This window comes from Cervus canadensis, chromosome 7, assembly GCF_019320065.1.
Source record: "Cervus canadensis isolate Bull #8, Minnesota chromosome 7, ASM1932006v1, whole genome shotgun sequence".
In the NCBI taxonomy this organism is placed as follows: Eukaryota; Metazoa; Chordata; class Mammalia; order Artiodactyla; family Cervidae; genus Cervus; species Cervus canadensis.
In genome coordinates this window covers 36,574,129-36,597,724 of record NC_057392.1, presented here as the reverse complement: position 1 = coordinate 36,597,724, position 23,596 = coordinate 36,574,129, and the positions used below count along the sequence as shown (strand labels likewise).

The 23,596-nt window shown below is 36.4% G+C and overlaps 1 protein-coding gene across 24 annotated transcripts in view; it reads left to right on the top strand.

The window, feature by feature from the left end:
* Positions 1-23,596, top strand: part of ZBTB20 (zinc finger and BTB domain containing 20) — an 846,256-nt gene that overhangs the window by 137,279 nt on the left and 685,381 nt on the right. For 2 of the 24 annotated variants that reach the window (XM_043474924.1, XM_043474935.1), the window contains one exon: positions 15,176-15,215. The exons of the other annotated variants lie outside the window; for them this stretch is intronic. The gene's annotated coding sequence lies outside the window, so the exon portion shown is untranslated. The remainder of the gene's footprint in view (positions 1-15,175; positions 15,216-23,596) is intronic. 24 annotated transcript variants of the gene reach the window in all.

Sequence of the window (23,596 nt, the reverse complement as noted above, 5' to 3'; positions counted from 1 at the left end):
GGTCTACTTAAAGGATAATGCCATTATCATAGTTCTGTCATCAAGAAGGTCTACTTTTACAAATCAAAAATACACTCTCCTCCTTATTCAAAAAGTTACCATCACTTAAAATTGGTATATTCTAAAAAACAACAAATTAACAAACATAACCAAACAGATATAGAATCATAGATACACAGAACAAGCAGGTTGTTTGTTACCAGGAGAGAGGGGTGTGGCAGGGGGAGAGAAATAAGTGAAGAGGTTAAGAGGTACAAACTTTCAGTTCAGTTCAGCCGCTCAGTCGTGTCCGACTCTCTGCGACCCCATGAACCACAGCACGCCAGGCCTCCCTGTCCATCACCAACTCCCAGAGTCCACCCAAACCTATGTCCATCAAGTCGGTGATGCCATCCAACCACCTCATCCTCTATCGTACCCTTCTCCTCCTGCCCTCAATCCCTCCCAGCATTAGGGTCTTTTCCAATGAGTCAGCTCTTCACATCAGGTGTCCAAAGTATTGGAGTTTCAGCTTCAACATCAGTCCCTCCAATGAACACCCAGGACTGATCTCCTTTAGGATGGACTGGTTGGATCTTCTTGCAGTCCAAGGGATTCTCAAGAGTCTTCTCCAACACCACAATTCAAAAGCATCAATTCTTCGGCACTCAGCTTTCTTCACAGTCCGACTCTCACATCCATACATGACCACTGGAAAAACCATAGCCTTGACTAGATAGACCTTTGTTGGCAAAGTAATGTCTCTGCTTTTTAAATGCTGTCTAGGTTGATCATAACTTTTCTTCCAAGGAGCAAGCGTCTTTTAATTTCATGGCTGCAATCACCATCTGCAGTGATTTTGGAGCCCAGAAAAATAAAGTCAGCCACTGTGTCCACTGTCTCCCCATCTATTTGCCATGAAGTGACGGGACCAGATGCCATGATCTTAGTTTTCTGAATGTTGAGCTTTAAGCCAACTTTTTCACTCTCCTCTTTCACTTTCATCAAGAGGCTTTTTAGTTCCTCTTCACTCTTTGCCATAAGGGTGGTGTCATCTGCATATCTTAGGTTATTAATATTTCTCCTGGCAATCTTGATTCCAGCTTGTGCTTCTTCCAGCCCAGTGTTTCTAATGATGTACTCTGAATATAAGTTAAATAAGCAGGGTGACAATATACAGCCTTAATGTACTCCTTTTCCTATTTGGAACCAGTCTGTTGTTCCATGTCCAGTTCTAACTGTTGCTTCCTGACCGGCATACAGGTTTCTCAAGAGGCAGGTCAGGTGGTCTGCTATTCCTATCTCTTTCAGAATTTTCCAGTTTATTGTGATCCACACAGTCAAATGCTTTGGCATCGTCAATAAAGCAGAAATAGATGTTTTTCTGGAACTCTCTTGCTTTTTCAATGATCCAACGGATGTTGGCAATTTGATCTCTGGTTCCTCTGCCTTTTCTAACTTTACAAACTTTAAGTTGCAAAATAAGTCATGGGCATTATATGTACAATGTGGGAAATGCAGTCAATAATTATGTAATATCTTTGTAATTTTGACTAGACTCATAATGGTGATCATTTGTGTACCAGGAACTAACTTTATTATAGATCACTTATACTTAAAAATAAACTTATAGAAAAAGAGATCAGATTTGTGTTTGCCAGAGGTGTGGGGGTAGGACTGAGAGGGAAATTGGATCAAGGTGGTCAAATGTAGTAACTTCCAGTTATAAGAAAAATAAGTACTAAGGATACTTGTAATAAAGATAATGAACGTTGACATACATTATAAATTAGTTGTTAGAGTAAGTCCTAAGAGTTCTCTTTAATCACAAGGACAATATTTTCTTCCACTTATTTAATGTCCTATAAATGTATACACACACACACACACACACACACACACACACACATATATGATGGATGTTCACTAAACTATCATGGTAATCATTTCATGATGTATGTAACTCAAGTTATTATGTTGTACACCTTAAACTTATACAGTGCTATATGTCAATTATATCTCAGTAAAACTGAAAAAAATAGGTGTATGCTAATGGAAATGTTTGTATCTTTGTCAAACTAAATACTATATTAAAATATTTCACACATCTCTACAGAGAATTTTGTTCTCATTCAAAAAATGAGTAGAGACATTTTGAAAATGCATGGACTTTTGTATCAAAATAAATATGCAATTTCCACACTAATAAATGATTTTGGGGGCATCCCTGGTGACTCAGACAGTAAAGAATCTGCGTGAACACAGGAGACCTGGGTTTGATCCCTGGGTTGGGAAGACCCCTGGAGAAAGGAATGGCAACCCACTCCAGTATTTTTGCCTGGAGAATTCCATGGACAGAGGAGCCTGGCGGACTACAGTCCATGGGGTCACAAAGAGTCAGACACAACTGAGCGACTAGCACACACATAGTGATTTTAGAAATTCATTGCATTTGAGTTTTTTTTAACAATAGCAGTATTTTGGGCTTTGCAGCTTATTATTCAAAACATTTTGAATAAAAGTTAAGACTTTTTTTCCCAAGATTAAAATCTGTCCATATGATAATTCAAGTGATCGCCACTTTAAAAAACCTAGTTTGTGAAAGTTTAGGATTTGCAAAAGGGACAAATTAAGAAATGATGATTTGATACATAGAAGATTACATTTTATAAAATATTTTATAAGTACTATTTCTTTACAAATTTTGACTTATAATGTTTAACATATAAAATGTTACAATGTTTTCATATATGTTTAACATATAAAATGTTATAAACTTATAATGTTTAACATATAAAAAGAATTGACTCATTTTTCTAAAACTCATGTTTTAAGACAAATACAACTATGTATTATGTAATAGACTTTTATGCATTCAAATGAGTATTATTCTTTGTAAAGTAGTCACCTTGTGAGATATTTCTTCGTTTAAGAAGTACAGCCATTGCTCTAAATATTGTACTGTTTTGGAATTACCTTCAGAGCTGAAGACATATCCTTTTTAATATTTTTATTGACAAAAACTGATTTATTTTTAAAAATTACCTCAAGGTAATTTAGAGTCATGTTACAAGTTTATTGCCATAGCAAAACCTGGCCTATTCTGACTGGTAGGGTTCTCTAAAACCCATATCTTCATTTCCTTACCTCCCCCTCTTCAGCCTACTCAAATTTGGCACTGTTGCCCCATTTACTTCATTCAGACTACCCTTTCTAAGCCTATGGCCTATCATTTTTGCGTGATCAAAAGAGTATTTTTTTTTAACATTACAGACATAATAATGCCATTTATCTTGTGTGGTTTTATGCAGTCTCCAAAGGCAATTTGAAAAGAGGTGTAACATCAAGAATGGTAGAATCATTGGAATAAAGAATTTACTTCTATTGTAATAAAGGATCCTTGCCTTCCCTGGTGGCTCAGGCGGTAAAGTGTCTGCCTACAATGCAGGAGACCTGGGTTCGATTCCTGGGTTGGGAAGATCCTCTGGAGAAGGAAATGGCAACCCACTCCAGTATTCTTGCCTGGACAATCCCATGGATGGAGAAGCATGGTAGGTTACAGTCCATGGGATTGCAGAGTCAGACACAACTGAGCGACTTCACTCACTTTAGCTTTTAGATATGTGATATGTATCTTCAATTCAGAGCAGTAAATATTTATTATGTGAATTATTCAAACCACTGTGGCAGGCACTAATACAAAATGCAAAGATGAAAAAATAATATGTTCTGCCCCAACTCATGGACAAATAGTGAGGGAGGGTAATATCCTTCAATGACTGGACTGCAAGACAGGCTTAAGTGTTCTTGGAGTTAAAAAGTGTTATGTAAGTACAGGAGAGGGTGAGATTCATTGCAACTGAGGTGTGACAGTCAAGTTGAGCATAGAAGTACATAGATTGAAACTTTGACAGGTGGGCATAGAAGAAAAGATATTCTAGGAAGAGATATTGACTTGTTCAATTGTAGAGTGGGGTTTATGTCTTTTAAAAATGAACATTTTACTTTCTAATCACAGATTTCACTCTAAAGACTGTGCTATTTTCCACTTTATCAGCACTATAGGATATGCCTGAATTTAATGCAGTTGAATCTCGCAATGGACTTTTCCAGTGGTAAAGAACCCACCTGCCAATGCAGGAGATGCAGGTTAGATAGAACCCTGAGTCAGGAAGATTCTCTGGAGGAAGAAATGGCAGCCTATTCCAGTATTCTTGACTGGAAAGATCTCATGGACAAAGGAGCCTGGCAGGCTGCAGTCCATGGGGTTTCAAAGAGTCAGACACGACCGAGCAACTGAGTACACATGCACGTGATTTCACAAAATCTTTGTCTTTTTTTTTTTTTTTCTTTCTCTGTGTGTGTGTGCCCTGTCTATCTTTTCTTAGTGGTCATGCCTATGTCTTTCTCTTGCTCTGTCTCCTTCCTTTCCTTTTGATCTCGTTCTCACCTTCCCTCTCTTCCATTCCCTTGCCATAGTCTTCCTTCCATTTTGATTTCTGTCACTCGAACTGAAATAGATCTGTTAAACTTAGTTATGTTTCCTGTTCTTATTCTTGGAATAGGTGGTTTTAACTCTTTAAAAATGAATAGAATATTTTTAGAGCAGTTTAAGCCTTAAAAAAAATACTGATCGGACTGTACAGAGTTCTCAAGTGCATACTGTTACCCTTTAACCCTTAATTCAGTTTTCCCTCTTACTAACTAGCTTCATGCTGGCATGGTATATTTGTTGCAATAGATGAACCAATATTGATACATTATTATTAACTCAAATATTTAGTTTGCATTAGGGTTCACTGTGTAAGGTACAACTCTCTGGGTTTTGACAAATGCATAGTCTTATGTCAGCCTGAAAATTAAAATTTCTCTGTACTCTACCTATTTACTCTCTCCCCTACATTACTGTCTTGCCTCCAAACCCTTGGAGATCTTTTTACTGTCTCTATAGTTTTACTTTTTCCAGAATGTCAGATAATTGGAGTCATACAGTGTGTAACCTTTAAGATTGAATTCGTCCATTTAGTAAGATGCATTTAAGATTCCCCTATCTCTTTTAATAGCTTGATAACACATTTTTAATGTTAAATAATATTCCATTGTATGGATGTGCAACAGTTTATTTATCCATTCACCTATTGAAAGACAGACACCTTGGTTACTTCCATGTTTGGCAAGTATAAGTAAAATTTGCTATAAACATTGATGTTCTGAATTTTGTGTGGATGTGGACAGAAGTTTCAACTAATTTGGGTAAATGTAAAGGAGTGTGATTACTGGATCATATGGTAACACTATATTTTTGCAAAGCTAAATATAGCTTTGCAACACGTTGCCAAACTGTATTCCAACATGACTGTGCTATTTTACATTCCCATCAGCAGTGAATAAGAGTTCTTGCTGTTCTACATCCTCACTACTACTGGGTGTTGTCAGTGGTTTTGGATTTTAGCCATTCTAGTAGGTGTGTACTGGTATCTCGTTGTTTCAACTTATAGCTCCCTAATGGCTTATGATACTGGACATTTTTATGTGTTTATTTGCTGTCTATATCTTTTTTTGAAGGGGTGAGGTGTTTATTCAGATCTTTTGCCCATTTTTAAGTATTTTTTTCTCTTATTGTTGAGTTATAAGAGTTCTTTTTCTATTTTGGATACCAGTACTTTATCAGAAGTATTATTTACAAATATTTTCTTCTGTCTGTGACTTATCTTTAAAAGAGTGGAATTTTTTAACTATAACTTATCAGTTATACTTTTCATGGATCATACTTTTGTTTTTATATAAAAAAACTCATTGTAAAACTCAGTATTACCTAGATTTATCCCATGTTATACTCTAGAAGCTTTATAGTTTTACAGTTAGTTCAGTGATTATTTTGAGATAATTTTTAAAAAAGGTACAATGTCAAAGTCTAGATAAGTTGATTGATTGATTGCATGTGGATGTCCAGTTGTTTTAGCCCCACTTGTTGAAAAGATTATCTTGGCTGCATTGTCAAAGATTAGTTAGCAATATTTATGTGGGTCTATTTCTATTCCCCTGATCTATTTTTGTACCAATATCACACTGTCTTAGGTTAACCTAGCTTTATAGTTAGACTTGAAGTAAGGTAATGTGAGTCCTCTGATGTTGTTAGTTTCTTTCCATATAGATTCGATTTTATGCCTCTTCACATAACCTTTAGAATCAGTTTGTTGATATCTAAACAATAATTTTCTGGGATTTTGACTGAGATTACATTGAGGGTAGATCAAGTTGAGAAGAATGGACGTCTTGATGATATTGAATCTTGGATATTTCTTCATTTCTTTAGTTCTTTGATGTCTTTCATCAGAGTTTTCTAGTTTTTCTCATATGGATCTTCTGTATATTTCACTAGCTTTATGCTGAAAATTTATTTAATATTTTTGTGCTAATGTAAATTGTGTTGTGTTTTAATTTCAAATTTCAGTTGTTAATTAGTGATATAAGAGAAAGCAACTGCATGTTGTATAGTTGTAATGCTTGACTCTTGTTTTCTCAAAAACAAACAAACAAAACAAAACAAGCAAAAAATCCCAGAAAACCTAGACTAATAAAAATCCATTATTCTTTGCTTCCAAGTGATTTCTAATTATTCTTTTCCATGTGTGATTAGAAGACAAACAGCCTCCTGTAATAAATTTATAATATTTCTGTTGGTCAAAAGTTCATATTTTTATTCTCATATTTAACTGTGTTCTGGAATATATGTCAAATATACCATGAAGTGTTTCCAACCACATTATGAGTTTCATTTGTGTATCCCATTGGAAATAAAATAGTAGTTCTGACTTTTTTTTTTATTGGAGGGCTGGAATTAATTTTGTAATACTTTTGTTAAATTTTTAAGTACTCATTTTTTAAAAACCTGTAAAACACTAAAGTGTATTTTTTTTTTTTTCAGAATCCTATAGCACTTGTGATATTTTAAAATATAGGCTGTTGTGGTTTTTTGATCTATGGGAAATGACATAAGGGTTAGAAAGGGCCATTCAAGATATCATTTCTTCCTAGAAACAATCAAGGGTTGGGTATATATAAGAGAAAGTTTATGCTAGTTCACTTAAATGTAGACAGGAGTATGTCATTGCTAGTACTGACAGACGAACTCGCTTACCTTATTTCTTTTTTCTCTCTTTGAAACCACAGTTTGTATTGTTCCTTTTTCTTGACTTTTCAGTTGTGATTATGTTACACTAAACCTAGTGGGTACCTTTTTGAAAGTTAAGAATAATTCACATACCATAAGATTTTAACGATTTAAAGTATACAATTTTGTGGCCTTTAATATGTTCAGAAGATTCTGCAAACATCACCATAATCTAATTCTTGAATATTTTCACCACCCCAAAGATTCTACGATGTGGTCCTAGCAGTCAGTCCTAGAGATCTAGCTTATAATATTCCAGTGATTTTATTACTACCTGATCCTGCAGCTACCTGATAATCTATGAAGAATACGTTGATGCTAGAGATCTCTCTTGGTTTTCACTTTTTCAAGTCATCCCTCCCTAGTTGTGTCAATTGACCCCGCTACTTCAAGGATTCTCACCGTTCCACATTTCCCCCCACACACCCATAGGCTTTTTTTTTTTTTCAGTTTTATTTATTTATTTTCATTACAATATTGTATTGGTTTTGCCATACATTGACATGAATCTGCCATGGGTGTACATGTGCTCCCCATCCTGAACCCCCCTCCCACTTCCCTCCCCATCCCATCCCTCTGGGTCATCCCAGTGCACCAGCCCTGAGCACCTGTCTCATGCATCGAACCTGGAGTGGTGATTCGTTTCACATATGATAATTTGCACATTTCAATGCCATTCTCCCATATCATCCTGCCCTCGCCCTCTCCCAGCGTCCAAAAGACTGTTCCATACATCTGTGTCTCTTTTGCTGTCTCACATACAGGGTTATCGTTACCATCTTTCTAAATTCCATATATATGCATTAGTATACTGTATTGGTGCTTTTCTTTCTGGCTTACTTCACTCTGTATAATAGGCTCCAGTTTCATCCATCTCATTTGAACTGATTCAAATGTATTCTTTTTAATGGCTGAGTAATATTCCATTGTGTATATGTACCATAATGTTCTTATCCATTCGTCTGCTGATGGACATCTAGGTTGCTTCCATGTCCTGGCTATTATATACAGTGCTGTGATGAACATTGGGGTACACATGTCTCTTTCAATTCTGGTTTCCTCGATGTGTATGCCCAGCAGTGGAATTGCTGTCATATAGGCTTTTTAATATGGCAATGTCCTTATCAAAATGGAGTGTCTAAAGTAAGCTTTGTAGTGTAATTTGAAATCAGGGAACATGGTAACTCCAGCTTTATTCTTTCTTTTCAAGAGTGTTTTGGCTATTCTGGGCCTTTTGTGGTTCTATGCAAATTTTAGGATTATTTGTTTTAGTTCTGTGAAAAATGCCATTGGTATGTTGATTAACATTGCATTAGATCTCTAGATGCTTTAGGTGGTGTGGGCATTTTTAAAATATTAGTTATTCTAATATGTGAGTATGGTATATTGTTCCATTTATTTGTATCTTTTTTGCTTTTTGTTTATATTGAGAGAACAATGGTTTCACTAATTTAATCTCTGAATGTGGTGTGTATCACTTAATATATTTTCTGATGTTGAACAGTTGTTACATTCCTGGGATCAATTCTCTGTAGTTATTATGTATTTATATGTATGCTGCTGCTGCTAAGTCACCTCAGTTGTGTCCAACTCTGTGTGACCCCATAGACGGCAGCCACCAGGCTCCCCCGTCCGTGGGATTCTCCAGGCAAGAACACTGGAGTGGGCTGCCATTTCCTTCTCCAATGCATGAAAGTGAAAAGTGAAAGTGAAGTCACTCAGTCGTGCCTGACTCTTAGCGACCCCATGGACTGCAGCCTACCAGGCTCCTCCGTCCATGGGATTTTCCAGGCATGAGTACTGGAGTGGGTTGCCATTGCCTTCTCCGATTTATATGTATACATACATATGAATATGTACATTGCTTTATTTGATTTGCTCTTATTTTATTTAGAATTTTTGCATCTAAGTTCTTAAGTGAGATCAGAATATACTTTTCCTTTTTCATGCTCCCTACATTTACTACCAATTTCACTATCAATTACTGATCATAACATTATTCAGTGTTTCTATTTTTTGCTGTATTGATTTCCATATGTTAAAGGTTTCTAGGAAATTTCCCATCTCTTTTGATTTGTAAATTGATTGTCATTTAGTAGTTCAGTATTTCCTCCTAGATATTTTAATGTTTCCTCTATTTTTAGAGATATTTCCTTTCACTTCCAAAGTTTCTAATTAGTGTCTTTTTTCTTCCTTAATAGTTAATAATTAATAATATTTTGATCAGTATATGCTTTATTATAGGTTGAATGTTTGGCAGTTTCATATGGTTAGTTTCAACTAACATTTTATTTATCTTATTAAAGAACCAGTTTTGATTCTATTACATATTTGTTCTTTGTCATTTAATTTTTGTTCTAATCTCTATTATTTATTTCCTTCTTTATTTGTTATTTTCTAGATTGTTAAATTAGATCCTTACCCAATTAATTTTATGATTCTTTAATATCACATCTATGCATTAAAGGCCATAAATTTTCTACTAAGTATCACTTTAGTTGTATCCCACAGGTTTTGATATATAGTATCTTTGTTGTTGTTTAGTTTTAAATATTTAATATTTCCCTTATGATTTTTTCTTTGACTCATGGATTATTTATACCTGTTTTCTTTTTTTAGTTGTTTTTTTTTAATAGAAGTATAGTTGATATACAATGTTTCAGGTATACAGCACAGTGATTCAGTTATATATTCATATGTATGTGTGAGTGTGTGCATGTGCACTCAGTCTCTCAGTCATGTCCAACTCTTTGCAATCCCCTGGATTGTAGCACACCCCCAGGCTCGTCTGTCCATGGAATTTTACAGGCAAGAATACTGGAGTGGGTTGCCATTGTCCTCTGGGGAATCTTCCCCACCCATGGTTCGAACCTGCATCTCTTATGTCTCCTGCATTGGCATGTGGATTCTTTATCACTGGGTCACCTGGGAAGCCCATATATATATACATATATATATGTATATGCATACATTTTCAGATTATTTTCCATTATAGGTTATTGCAAGATATTGAATATAGTTCTCTGTGGTATCTAGTAGGTCCTTGTTCTTTTTAAAAATTTATTTATTTTTAATTAAAGGATAAGTGCTTTGCAGTATTGTGTTGGTTTCTACCAAACATCAACAAGAATCAGTCATAGGTATACCTATATAAGAAATTTTGCTTTAATTTATAATTTTATTGCATTATGATCAGGTAACATGGTATGTATGATATGAATTCTTTGGTGTTTGTTGAGTCTTCTTTTATGGATCAATAATTATTGAATTTTAAAAATGCTACACAATAGCTTGAAAACAATATGTAGTCCCTGGGGGGAAAAGTTTCTACAAACAATTTAGTTCAAAATTATTAATTATATTGTTTAAATTTTCTGTATCTTTATTAGTTTTATTTTTTCTTGAGGTGTTTTTTTGCTTCATGGTTCACCTCTTCACTTTGTTCAGTGTTCTACTGGAATTTCACAGTCTTAGAAAGCCTTTCTGTCAGCATTGTAGTAACATATCTTCTCCATATCTTCAGTCTCTTTTCCCCATCCTGCTTTTTTCTTAGTGGTGTTTATTAGTACTGGATATTATATTTTATATTTATATGTTCACTGTCTCCTTTACTAGAGAATTAACTTGCTGAAGACAGTTTTATTAACTCCTGTACATTCTGGGTGTAAAGTCGGTTCAGTTCAGTTTAGTCTCAGTCGTGTCCGACTCTTTGCGACCCCATGAACTGCAGCGTGCCAGGCCTCCCTGTCCATCACCAACTCCCGGAGTTTACTCAAATTCATGTCCACTGAGTCAGTGATGCCATCCAACCATCTCATCCTCTGTCATCCCCTCTCCCCCTGCCTTCAGTCTTTCCCAACATCTGGGTCTTTTCCAATGAGTCAGCTCTTCACATCAGGTGGCCAAAGTATTGGAGTTTCAGCTTCAACATCAGTCCTTTCAAAGAACACTCAGGATTGATCTCCATTAGGGTGGACTGGTTGGATCTCCTTGCAGTCCAAGGCACTCTCAAGAGTCTTCTCCAACACCACAGTTCAAAAGCATCAATTCTTTGGCACTCAGCTTTCTTTATAGTTCAGCTCTCACATTCATACATGCCTACTGGAAAAACCATAACCTTGACTAGATGGATGTTTGTTGGCAAAGTAATGTCTCTGCTTTTTAATATGCTGTTTAGGTTGGTCATAACTTTCCTTCCAAGGAGTAAGTGGCTTTTCATTTCATGGCTGCAGTCACCATCTGCAGTGATTTTGGAGCCCAAAAAAATAAAGTCTGCTACTGTTGCCCCATCTATTTGCCATGAAGTGATGGGACTGGATGCCATGATCTTAGTTTTCTGAATGTTGAGCTTTAAGCCAACTTTTTCACTCTCCTCTTTCACTTTCATCAAGAGGCTCTTTAGTTCTTCTTCACTTTGTGCCATGAGGGTGGTGTCATCTGCATATCTGAGATTAGTGAATTTTCTCCTGGCAATCTTGATTCCAGCTTGTGCTTCTTCCAGCCCAGCGTTTCTCATGATGTACTCTGCATATAAGTTAAGAAAGCAGGGTGACAATATACAGCCTTGACGTACTCCTTTTCCTCTTTGGAACCAGCCTGTTCCATGTCCAGTTCTAACTGTAGCTTCCTGACCTGCATACAGGTTTCTCAAGAGGCAGGTCAGGTGGTCTGGTATGACCATCTCTTTCAGAATTTTTCAGTTTATTGTGATCCACATAGTCAAAGGCTTTGGTGTAGTTAATAAAGCAGAAATAGATGTTTTTCTGGAACTCTCTTGCTTTTTCAATGATCCAGCGGATGTTGGCAATTTGATCTCTGGTTCCTCTGCCTTTTCTAAATCCAGCTTGAACATCTGGAAGTGCACGGTTCACATATTGCTGAAGCCTGGCTTGGAGAATTTTGAGCATTATTTTACTAGCGTGTGAGATGAGTTCAGTTGTGCAGTAGTTTGAGCATTCTTTTGGCATTGCCTTTCATTGGGAGGGTCCAAAATATTACCTGCCTAAAAGAGACATTTAATATATAGTTGTTGATTGAATGAACAAAAGAATAGCAGTTTCTGATGTTAAGGGGAGCTCATTTTCAGTTGAAGGAGATTGTTTTCTCTGAGAGTTTGATGGTCTTTTCAGTGATTTAGCATTTTCTTCTATACCATATCTTTAGATCTGTGTCCATAAATCTGAGGAAATTCTGATTGTTTTTGTGTTATTGTTTAAATTTGGATTTTCTGTGCCCAAAATACAGTATAAATGCTGATTCCTATGGTGGTAACCATGGAACATATCTGGCTTTCATTTTTCTTTTGTGTGATTATTACTATTTTTAAATACCCAGAGCACTAAGAAGAATTTAAGTTTTCTTACTGCTTCTTCAAAGCAGTCTATAGATTTTTTTTCTACTCCTAGGTTTACTAATCAACATGTCTCAGATGCTGCTCCACCCCCTCACTGGCTGCTTCACCCTCTCATTGGCTTTAGGTATTGTCTGTTGTCCACACATTGGTGTTAATCTTCCATAAATCATCCCAGATATTTTGGTATATGTATGTATGATGCCCCAGGGTTCAATAAGGCTTGAACTCTACTCTGGGCTCTAGCTTTGAGTTATCTGTTCTTTTCTAACACAGAGGTTTCCTTTTCTATCTTTCATCTAGTTTGGTCAGCTTTTAATTATCAAAATTACCCTAAGTATCTGTGTATTTGAAGTGAGAGAGAGAGAAAACCCCATCAGTGGAATCTGCCACAGTTACTGAAATTATTAGCATTTCATAATAAACTGTCTTTACTTTTAGTATGTCCAATAGGATCTTCCCCTTAATCTTTATTAAAGTTGTTTACAGCATGGTTATCCTCATAGAAAATGTACAGTAATTATGTTAATATTTCTAGCACTTAACTTGAATCATGTTGCACTAATTCTTCAGTGGTTGTCATACTTCTGTGTCATATCAATAATCATATGAAATTTTTTTCAAAGAGAATATCCTTTAATAGTTAACATCATGTAATGAGTATTTGTGTGTGTGTGTGTGTGTGTGTGTGTAGTGGAAGAGAGGGAGAGGGAGATAAAGAGAGATGTTAAAGAGTTTAGGTGGAAAAAGAGACTATTAGACTATTATGAAGAAAAAGATAGTTTAGGAGAGGAGGGGAGCTGGGAAGAGCATGGGATTGGGCGAGATTGTATTGATAAGACAGCTTGTACCTAAACAAGACAAATCTTTGGCAAGGTTGGTTTAATTCTTTTCAGTGAGGCAGATGAACTGTAGCAGAGGCAATAAACTATTCTAAGTCCAATATGCTCTCCCCTTCAACTCATTAAATCTGACTTCTTTTCACATGCAGCTAAACTGGTGCTTTTTGTGGATACCTGAATGAAGCTGAGAGGTTTGCACTTGCACTTAGTTTTTGGCACTATACAGTTTGTACTCTACTCCTGTCTATGGAGGAAAATTGTTCCCTCTGAGTACAGAGTACGTGACTGTCAGCTTGATTGTGTGTGAAAGTTCCTATTTTATCATGTGATATTAACGGGAACCAAGTATCAGCAAACCTGTGTTCTTTCTAACTGCTTTTCTTCAACATTCTCTATATGTAGCAAGAGCATAGGTAATAAAGTTATTCAAGTTTCACAAGTGAGGCATGAACACTTCATCCATTTTTGCAAATATTGCAACATTTTGTGATTCTCCTTCATAGCAGAAAAGAGAAAAAATTCTTTACCATTATTTCTTTAATGAATCAGTTACTTTATGGACCTTTTGAAAATGTTATTTTTCAGATAGATTCAACAATCTTATTCCTATTGTGTAATTTAGTGGTAAGCTTTCCCCATTCATCTTACCTGGGAAGGTCAAGCATTTTATAACCTCAAAAAGCCTGATCCTTGTTTTGAACAGACAATTACCTAAATGTTCCCATTATTTACAAAGGATATTTCACCCATCTCAAGGTTTACTTATACTAGGATTCTCAAGTGTTTTCATTTATTGAATACTGACTCCAACTGAAGCAGCTTTTGTAACACTGTCTAAAATCTTATATTTTCTTATTATATCTTAAAATTCATGATTATATGACATGCTACATGCTGATGTAACTTAACTGTCAACTTTCATTTAGACATTATAACTTTAACATTTGTGCAAAAGCTTATTTGAAGCTTAAAAATATTTTGACACCACAGCTTCTAGAGATTTATGTGGCCAGAACAGATAAAGCAGAATTGGATGGTGAAAAGATAGAGTGCAATTTATTGGTTATCACAAACAGAAGGGCTGCTACTTAATGAAAGCTGATTGGCAGTAGAATTTATCATAGCAACTGTAGTACAGAGAATAGCAAGTTCTAATGCTACTAATTAATAAATAATGCATCTCATGACAATATAGAACAATGTACTATCATTTAGAATGTTTGCCAACCAAGTTTTATTTGTGTTGCTACTTTGATGTTGGAATACAATTTTGAGAAGTATAAAATGAGTTTAAAATACCTTTTGAGATGGCTATCACCCAGAATCAGGTAAAGGAGTATTTAGTACTTCATTTTTAAGGAGGTTTATTCTAATTGGAAAATTTATAAGACCTAAAAGATTTTGAGTAAGAAACAATTCTTGTAATGAATGTGACGAAAATGTAACTTGAAATGGTTTGACAATATTTTCAATAAAGTACTGGAAGAAAAATCAGTAAACATCTTGAAGACAAAGGAATCATGAGCAATGAACAAGATGAATTTATTTCAAACAAATCATGTCTGACAAAATTAATAGTTGTTAAAATAGAATTGCAGAATTAGCGTGGATAAAGGGAATGCATTTTTTAACTTTGATTAAAAATTTGTTGTAGCTTTTCAAAAATAATTTTAAAATTAGGATACTAATAGTCTAATGCATTGAATATTTTTTAAATTAATTTTTATCAGAGTATAATTGCTTTACAGTTTCATGTTAGTTTCTACTGTACAGTGAATCAGCTATACATATATATTTATGCCATCGTTTTTGGATTTCCTTCCCATTTAGGTCACCACAGAGCACTGGGTAAAGCTTCCTGAGCTATACAGTAGGTTCTCATTAGTTGTCTGTTTTATATAGTATCAATAGCATGTATATATCAGTCACAATGGATTAAATATTTATGGAAAGACAATGAGTCTACCTAAGGCCAAAATGTAGTGCCAAAAATATACCCAAATTGGGATAAGGTGGCAGGGACAAGGGTGTCCTGAAAGGTTTGGGTCCCCCATAATCTCTACTGATCCCTCCAAGTACTCATACAATTCATGTAAAAGCAATATGCATATCATATAATGATGGCTTCTAATACAAGCCCTCCAAGAGTCTATTCTAATCCGTGGTGGCCCCACCTGCAATGTGGGAGACCTGGGTTCGATCCCTGAGTTGGGAAGATCCCCTGGAGAAGGGACTGGCTACCCACTCCAGTATTCTGGCCTGTAGAATTCCATGGACTGTACAGTCTTTGGGTCGCAAAGAGTTGGACACGACTGAAGGACTTTCACTTTTCACATGTTCTCCCTATATAAGAATTCCAGAGGCTTTATTTATGGTGGTCAATAAATCCCTTACTCTCTGTTTTGTCTTTATTGAGGTATAGTTGACATATAATATTATTTTCAGGTGTATAACATAATTGTTTGATAGGTATTGCAGTGATAAAGAAGCTGTCTGCCAATGCAGGAGATGCCAGAGACATGGGTTTGATCCTTGGGTCAGGAAGATCCCCTGGAGGAGGAGATGGCAACCCACTCCAGTGTTCATGCCTGGAAAATGCCATGGATAGAGGAGCTTGGCGGTCTCCCATCCATGGAGTCACATAAGAGTCAGGCGTGACTGAGCACACTTGCACAAACACTTGTGTATATCACAAATTGACCACCACAGTAAGTCTAATTAACATCCATCATCCCACATAGTTAGAATTTTTTTCCTTGTACTTTTAAGATACATTCTCTTGGCAGGTTTTAAGTATACAATACAGTATTATTAACCATATAGTCACCATGACATACATTACATTCCCAGGTCTTATTTATTTTATAACTGCAAGTTTGTATCTTTTGACCACCTTCACCCATTTTGACCACCCCAGCCCCAACCTCTGGCAACTACCAATCTGTTCTCTGTATCTACAGTAAAATTTCTAGATTCCATAAGATATCCGTGAGACCATACGGCATTTGTCTTTCTGTCTGACTTGTTTCATTTAGCATAATGCCCTCAACCATTCATGCTGTCACAAATGGCAGTTTCCTTCTTATTGCTGAATAATATTTCATTGTATATATAAACCAGTTTTTTAAAAGTCCATTCATCCATTGTTGAGTACTCACATTATTTCCAAGTTTTGGCTGATGTGAATGATACATCAATGAGCATGCGGGTGCAGATACCTTTTCAAGGTATTGTTTTCATTTCCTATAGATCAGTTCAGTTCAGTTCAGTTGCTCAGTCATGTCCGACTCTTTGCGACCCCATGAACCGCAACACACCAGGCCTCCCTGTCCATCACCAACTGCTGGAGTTTACCCAAACTCATGTCCATTGAGTCAGTGATGCCATCCAACTACCTCATCCCTCTGTTGTCCCCTTCTACTTCTGCTTTCAGGCTTTCCCAACATCAGGGTCTTTTCCAATGAGTCAGCTCTTCACATCAGGTGGCCAAAATATTGGAGTTTCAGCTTCAACATCAGTCCTTCCAATGAACACCCAGGACTGATTTCCTTTAGGATGGACTGGTTAGTTCTCCTTGCAGTCCAAGGGACTCTCAAGAATCTTCTCCAACACCACAGTTCAAAAGCATCAATTCTTCATTGCTCAACTTTCTTTATAGTCCAACTCTCACATCCATACATGACTACTGGAAAAACCATAGCCTTGACTAGACGGATGTTTGTTGGCAAAGTAATGTCTCTGCTTTTTAACATGCTGTTTAGGTTGGTCATAACTTTCCTTCAGAAACGGAATTGCTAGATTATATGGTAGTTCTCTTTTTTAATTTTTTGAGAAACCTTCATGTTTTCCTTAGTGGCTATACCAATTTTCATTTCTGTCAACAATGCATAAAAGCTCCCTTTTCTCCAACCCTTATTATTTCTTGCCTTTTTGATAATAGCTATTTTGACAGCTGTGACATATTTCATTGTGTTTTTCTGTTTGTTTCTTTTGAAGCAGAAAAAGATTTATTGCAAGGGGCAAGCAAGGAGAAGAGGTGGCATATTCTGAAAAGACCTGAATTTCATGATGATTTTTAGGGAAGAGTCTTTAAAGGCACATTTGGGGTGATGACTTCAAGGTTTTTTACTTTCTTCTGATTAGTTGGTGATGAGATAACAGGGCGATGTTCCAGGAATCTCAGTCATGAACCTCTGGTTCCTACTAGTCTAGGACCTCAGCATGGTGTCACTATCCTCCACCTGGGTGGGGCCCTTAATTCCTCTGGTCTTGCAAAGTTTCCCATGGAAGCAGGAAGCAACTGCAGCTCACCCTGGGGATGTAAACACTGTCAACAACCATTCCTGGGAGTTTCTTCTACCATGTGGACATTGGTATTTGTGGGTGCTACCACAGAATGTCACTGTAGTTTTGATTTTCATTTTCCTTGATGATCCCACCGTCTATTTCTTAAATAAAGTTTTATTGAAATACATGCATCCTTGTTTATAAATTCATTGCCTTTGGCTGCTTTCCTGCTCCAATGGCAGAGTTGAATATTTGAGACAGAAACCATATGACTACAAAACTCAAAATATGAATCATTTAACCTTTTACAGATAGTTTGCTGACTCCTGGTTTAAATGAATTTTTTTAACCCTTAGAAGCATTAGAATTGTTGTCATGTCTGGGCATAGGTAGAATATTTATACATTGTATAAAGGAGGAAGTGAATTTGTACATGTCACCACTCTCAGGGTTTAGTTTTACTCTAAATCTTCTGTGTTTCATCCATTTCAGGAGAGTCCAAAATGAAATATGTGACACTGTCACTGCCTTCACTAAGTTCCATTCAACTGTTCTTGACATCATTAAAGTTGATGATGATATAGCAATAGGCTTAATGGGCGAGTGTGAAAGGAACTATGACTGAGAAAAACAATATCGTTTGTGTTAAGTATCAAGACATTTAAAGTCTTATTCTATAAAAATCTATTTTGTTTAGAAATCTTGCAAAATAAGTGTCATCAAATTTATCTTAGACTTTTCTCCCGATGAACTTACATTGGGAGCAGAGAATTCCTCAGCTTGTGATTAAACTGAACAAAAAATCACCTGTACATGGTAGATGCTTGATAAATATTTATGGCTTGAATATTAACTTCATAATTGCTTTTTTATGTTTGTTTATTCATACCTCAAATATTTGAGTGCTTACTGTGTGCCAGGCATAATGCCCTGGAGCAAGTGATTTGGCAATGAAAAGTGTGTATGACCATGACCATGAGTGCATGCTAAACCCCTTGGACTGTAGCCTACCAGGCTCCTCTGCGCATGGGATTTTCCAGGCAAGAATACTGCTGTGGGTTGCCATTTCCTTCTCTAGGAGATCTTCCTGACCCAGGGATTAAAGCTATGTCTCTTATGTCTCCTGCATTGGCAGGCGGATTCTTCACCACTGTGCCACTTGGAAAGTATGTAGCTAAGTGATAGGGTTCCGAATGTGTGGGCAATGAATGAGTTTATAAATAAAAAAAGAAATTGCAGAGAGATAAAGAGTGACTTGGGTCAGAAAGGGTGGATAATGGGGTAAAGAGTAACGAGGTGCCATTTGAGTTAAGACTGAATGATGAGAAGGGGAAGCCATCATGAAATGATCTGGGAGAAGAGCTTTTAGAACAAGTTAGAAAGTCCCAAAGAGTTGTGACCTCACAAAGTAATAGAAAGAAGATCAGTATATCTGGACGACCCTAGTGACAGAGCTTGTGTGTGTGTGTGTGTGTGTGTGTATGTGTGTGTGTGTATGTTCTGTTGAGGTCCACCATGTTTTGTGTCTGTGAAAGAATGTTAGTAGAAACAGGGTAGTCTTCTGTTTCTTGGGTACCCAAAGAACCAGTAATTTCTAAATAGATACGTCATTTTTTTGAGCTAAAATGTAATGATTAAGTTCATTTTATTTGAATCAATATTGGTCGAATCCAACAGAAGGTCATGTGTAGGTATCTGGATAGGAATAAGAGCAGAGTGGGAAGGGCAACGAATTCACAAAGCATTTTGGAGAAACTGGAGGTTACAACTTGGTTCTTTGGTTCTAAGACTGTAGATTTCAGTTACATGAAAACTCCTAGACAAATTGTAGGCTCACATAAACATTTGCTGAATAAATGTATATTGTTTTGAATTCTTATTTTATCAAATAAGATCAGGTTAGAGGGTATGATTTCTGTAATATTTGGAAAAGAGGATGCATAATGGAACCAGATTATGGAGGACTCTGAAAACCAAGAACAAAGGAATTGATATTTTAATTGGTTGGGAATCATTATAGGGAATAAGATAATACGTGGATGATTTCCAAATATTTGTTTTATTATGATATGTAGGATATTTTAAAGAGAAAGGAACCAAGGATGATATTTTATTCCAGGAATACTTTCTATTTTAACCAGGTTCTCATTCTCAGCATGGTTTGGCTACGTTGCAATCAATTACTTCACAAAAGTCCCTGGGTCCAATAAAGAAAAGCTGTCTTAGTTACCAAGGTTCTTTCTTGTTATGTAGTCTTGCATCTGTATCTTTATTTCCCTTATGCTGTACCTTCTTTCCTAGCTATCTGATCTTTAGCCATTTTTCAGGAGTCTGAAAGGCCTTATTGTATCCTTTTATATTTGTCTCTCATTGGTACCTGCTTGATTGGATTTATATGTAGGGAGTAGTTTGATAAAAATTAAATGGAACAAGTATGTAATGGAAAACATGCCTGTGCAAACTGTAAGGATGGGATTTTCTTCTTTCTTTTCTTTTTCTTCCTTCTTTCCTTCCTTCCTCTCTTTCTTTCATTAGTTATCAGCCTTAGCTTTTAATGGAACTACTGAAATCGTGAAGGTTGGTACATCAAAAGCAAATCCTGAGAGACAAAGTGGCCGCTATCTCTGGGAACACTCAATCCATCAGTGAGAACGATATGCCAAGACAATTTTTATGCTGTGGCAGGTTTGAACATGGACAGAAACTTGAATGCCCTCACTAAATATACATTTTACTTTAATATTCCTATTTCATAGAAACTATTTTCAGACTAGAAAGTAAAAATCATATAATTTGGTTTGTTCCTCTCTTCAGACAATTTAGGAACAACAGACAGTCTTCCCTTTGGGAACTGTTATTATGATAATATAGTCCACTTCTCTTATTGCCTTGGTTGGCCCTCACTATCTATAATCATTCAGTTTTGTATCTCATCAGAGCTATTTCCAAAAAGGAAATGAGGGGTCAGCTTTTGCTATAGGGTTCTGCATTTACTGAGGTAATGGTGTCTTATTTTTCCTCTGGGTAGTTGACTCTGGGAAATTTATAAGGGTGTATAACTGTCACAAAAGTGGTGTCTGTTTTGTCAGCAACTTATGAACAATTTCCAGAATGACTATTTCTGGGCACAACACAGTGAATGTTTCTTGTATGGTAGTGAAAAGATGGACTTGTGCTAAATATAAAACCACACAAGATAACCTTTAAGCTCATGAAGAATTGAAACCTGGAAATGTAGTATGGTTTGTAGGAGAACAGACTCTGCAGCAAGATTGAATGGGTGAGAATCTTAGTTTGGCCACTCAGTAGAGATGATCTCTGTTAAATGTCTTATCTCTTTGTGTTTCAGTTTACACATCAATAAAATAGGGATATATCTGATATTGAGGTAGCAACTTCCTAGAGGTGTTTTTTTTTTACATTAAGTAAATATGCATAAAAGTACTTACAACAAAACCTGAATATAGGAAATGCTTATGTGTTTGCACTAAGATACTAAATTAGAGATACCAAGGGAACATTTCATGCAAACTTGGGCACAATAAAGGACAGAAATGGTATGGACCTAACAGAAGCAGAAGCTATTAAGAAGAGGTGGCAAGAATACACAGAAGATCTTCATGACCAGATAACCACGATGGTATGATCACACCTAGAGCCAGACATCTTGTAATACATAGTCAAGTGGGCCTTAGGAAGCTCACTAGGAACAAAGCTAGTGGAGATGATGGAATTTCAGTTGAGCTGTTTCAAATCCTAAAGGATGATGCTGTGAAAATGCTACACTCCATATGCCAGCAAATTTGGGAAACTCAGCAGTGGCCACTGGAAAAGGTCAGTGGACTGGAAAAGGTCAGTTTTCATTCCAATCCCAAAGAAAGGCAATGCCAAAGAATGCTTTAATTACCGCACAATTGCACTCATCTCACACACTGGTAAAGTAAATCTCAAAATTCTCCAAGCCAGGCTTCAACAGTACATGAACCGTGAACTTCCAGATGTTCAAGCTGGATTTAGAAAAGGTAGAGAAACCAGAAATCAAATTGCCAACATCCGCTGGATTATCAAAAAAGCAAGAGAGTTCCAGAAAAACATCTACTTCTGCTTTATTGACTACACCAAAGCCTTTGACTGTGTAGATCACAACCAACTATGGAAAAAATTCTGAAAGAGATGGTAATACCAGACCACCTGACCTGCCTCCTGAGAAATCTGTATGCAGGTCAGGAAGCAACAGTTAGAAATAGACTTGGAACAACAGACTGGTTCCGAATCGGGAAAGCAGTACGTCAAGGCTGTATATTGTTACCCTGCTTATTTAACTTATATGCATTGTACATCATGCAAAATGCTGGGCTGGATGAAGCACAAGCTGAAATCAGGATTACTGGGAGAAATATCAGTAACCTCAGATATGCAGATGACACCACCCTTGTGGCAGAAAGTGAAGAACTAAAGAGCCTCTTGATGAAAGTGAAAGAGGAGAGTGAAAAAGTTGGCTTAAAGCTCAACATTCAGAAAACTAAGATCACGGCATCTGGTCCCATCACTTCATGGCAAATAGATGGGGAAACAATGGAAACAGTGACAGACTTTATTTTCTTGGGCTCCAAAATCACTGCAGATGGTGACTGCAGTCATGAAATTAAAAGATGCTTGCTCCTTGAAAAAAAAAGCTATGACCAACCTAGACAGCATATTAAAAAGCAGAGACATTACTTTGCCAACAAAGGTACATCTAGCCAAAGCTATTATTTTTCCAGTAGTCATATATGGATATGACAGTTGGACTATAAAGAAAGCTGAGTGCCAAAGAAGTGATGCTTTTAAATGGTGGTGTTGCAGAAGACTGTTGAGAGTCCCTTGGATTGCAAGGAGATCCAACCAGTCAATCCTAAAGGAAATCAGTCCTGGGTGTTCATTGGAAGGACTGATGCTGAAGCTGAAACTCCAATACTTTGGCCACCTGACATGAAGAACTGACTCATTTGAAAAGACCCTGATGCTGGGAAAGATTGAAGGCAGGAGGGGAAGGGGATGACAGAGGATGAGATGGTTGGATGGCATCACTGACTGGATGGACATGAGTTTGAGTAAGCTCCAGGATTTGGTGATGGACACGGAAGCCTGGCATGCTGCAGTCCATGGGGTCACAAAGAGTCGGACATGACTGAGCAACTGAACTGCATGTTTGCTATTATATGATAATCTTTAGAAGAGTAAAAATTAAGTAAGTTTCTCTTTGACCCCACCTTCTCTAAGAATTACTAAAGTATAAGAAACTTATTGCCACTTCTAGAACGTGGAATGATTTGAAAACAGCACTATTTTGTTTTAAAGCTCAAAGCAATTGCCCTAAACCGAGACATTATTTAACCTTAGATTAAGATTAAATTAAGCAGAATTGTTTTTATACTCCTCTCTTTTAAAAAAAAAGGAGACAGCTCATAAGTTAATAGTTCACTATTAGGGGTGTTTTCAAAAAGCAACTTTAAAGATCCTTTTTGTGTCTTGATGTCACTTTGTGGTCGGTACAATCTCCTATGTCTAACTATTTAAAATTCTGTAAAATTAGAAGACAAGTGGTCTTTATGTGGGTTTGTGGACTCCTAGAAATTTAATTCAAAATTCTGTGAACATATACACTTTTCAAGAGAAAGAGTCTTGGTTTTTATCATCATCTCAGGGGGACTTATGATCCCCCAAAGAGTAACAACCATCCTCTGAAGTAATAATTTTTTTGTCTTCAGTGAAGATAAAAGTGTGATACCCTATTTATGGAGGCAGCAAAACCTTATAGTATATTTTAGATTTTTAGTTTAAAAGGATCAAAATGAACATTTTTTTCCTCTGGTGAACTTTTAGCTAGTCAGAAAATTTAATTAACCAGAATTCCAGGTAATCAATGTTTACTTGTGTCAGGCAGCAATCATTCTTCAGTATATCTGCTGAGTATGTATTTTG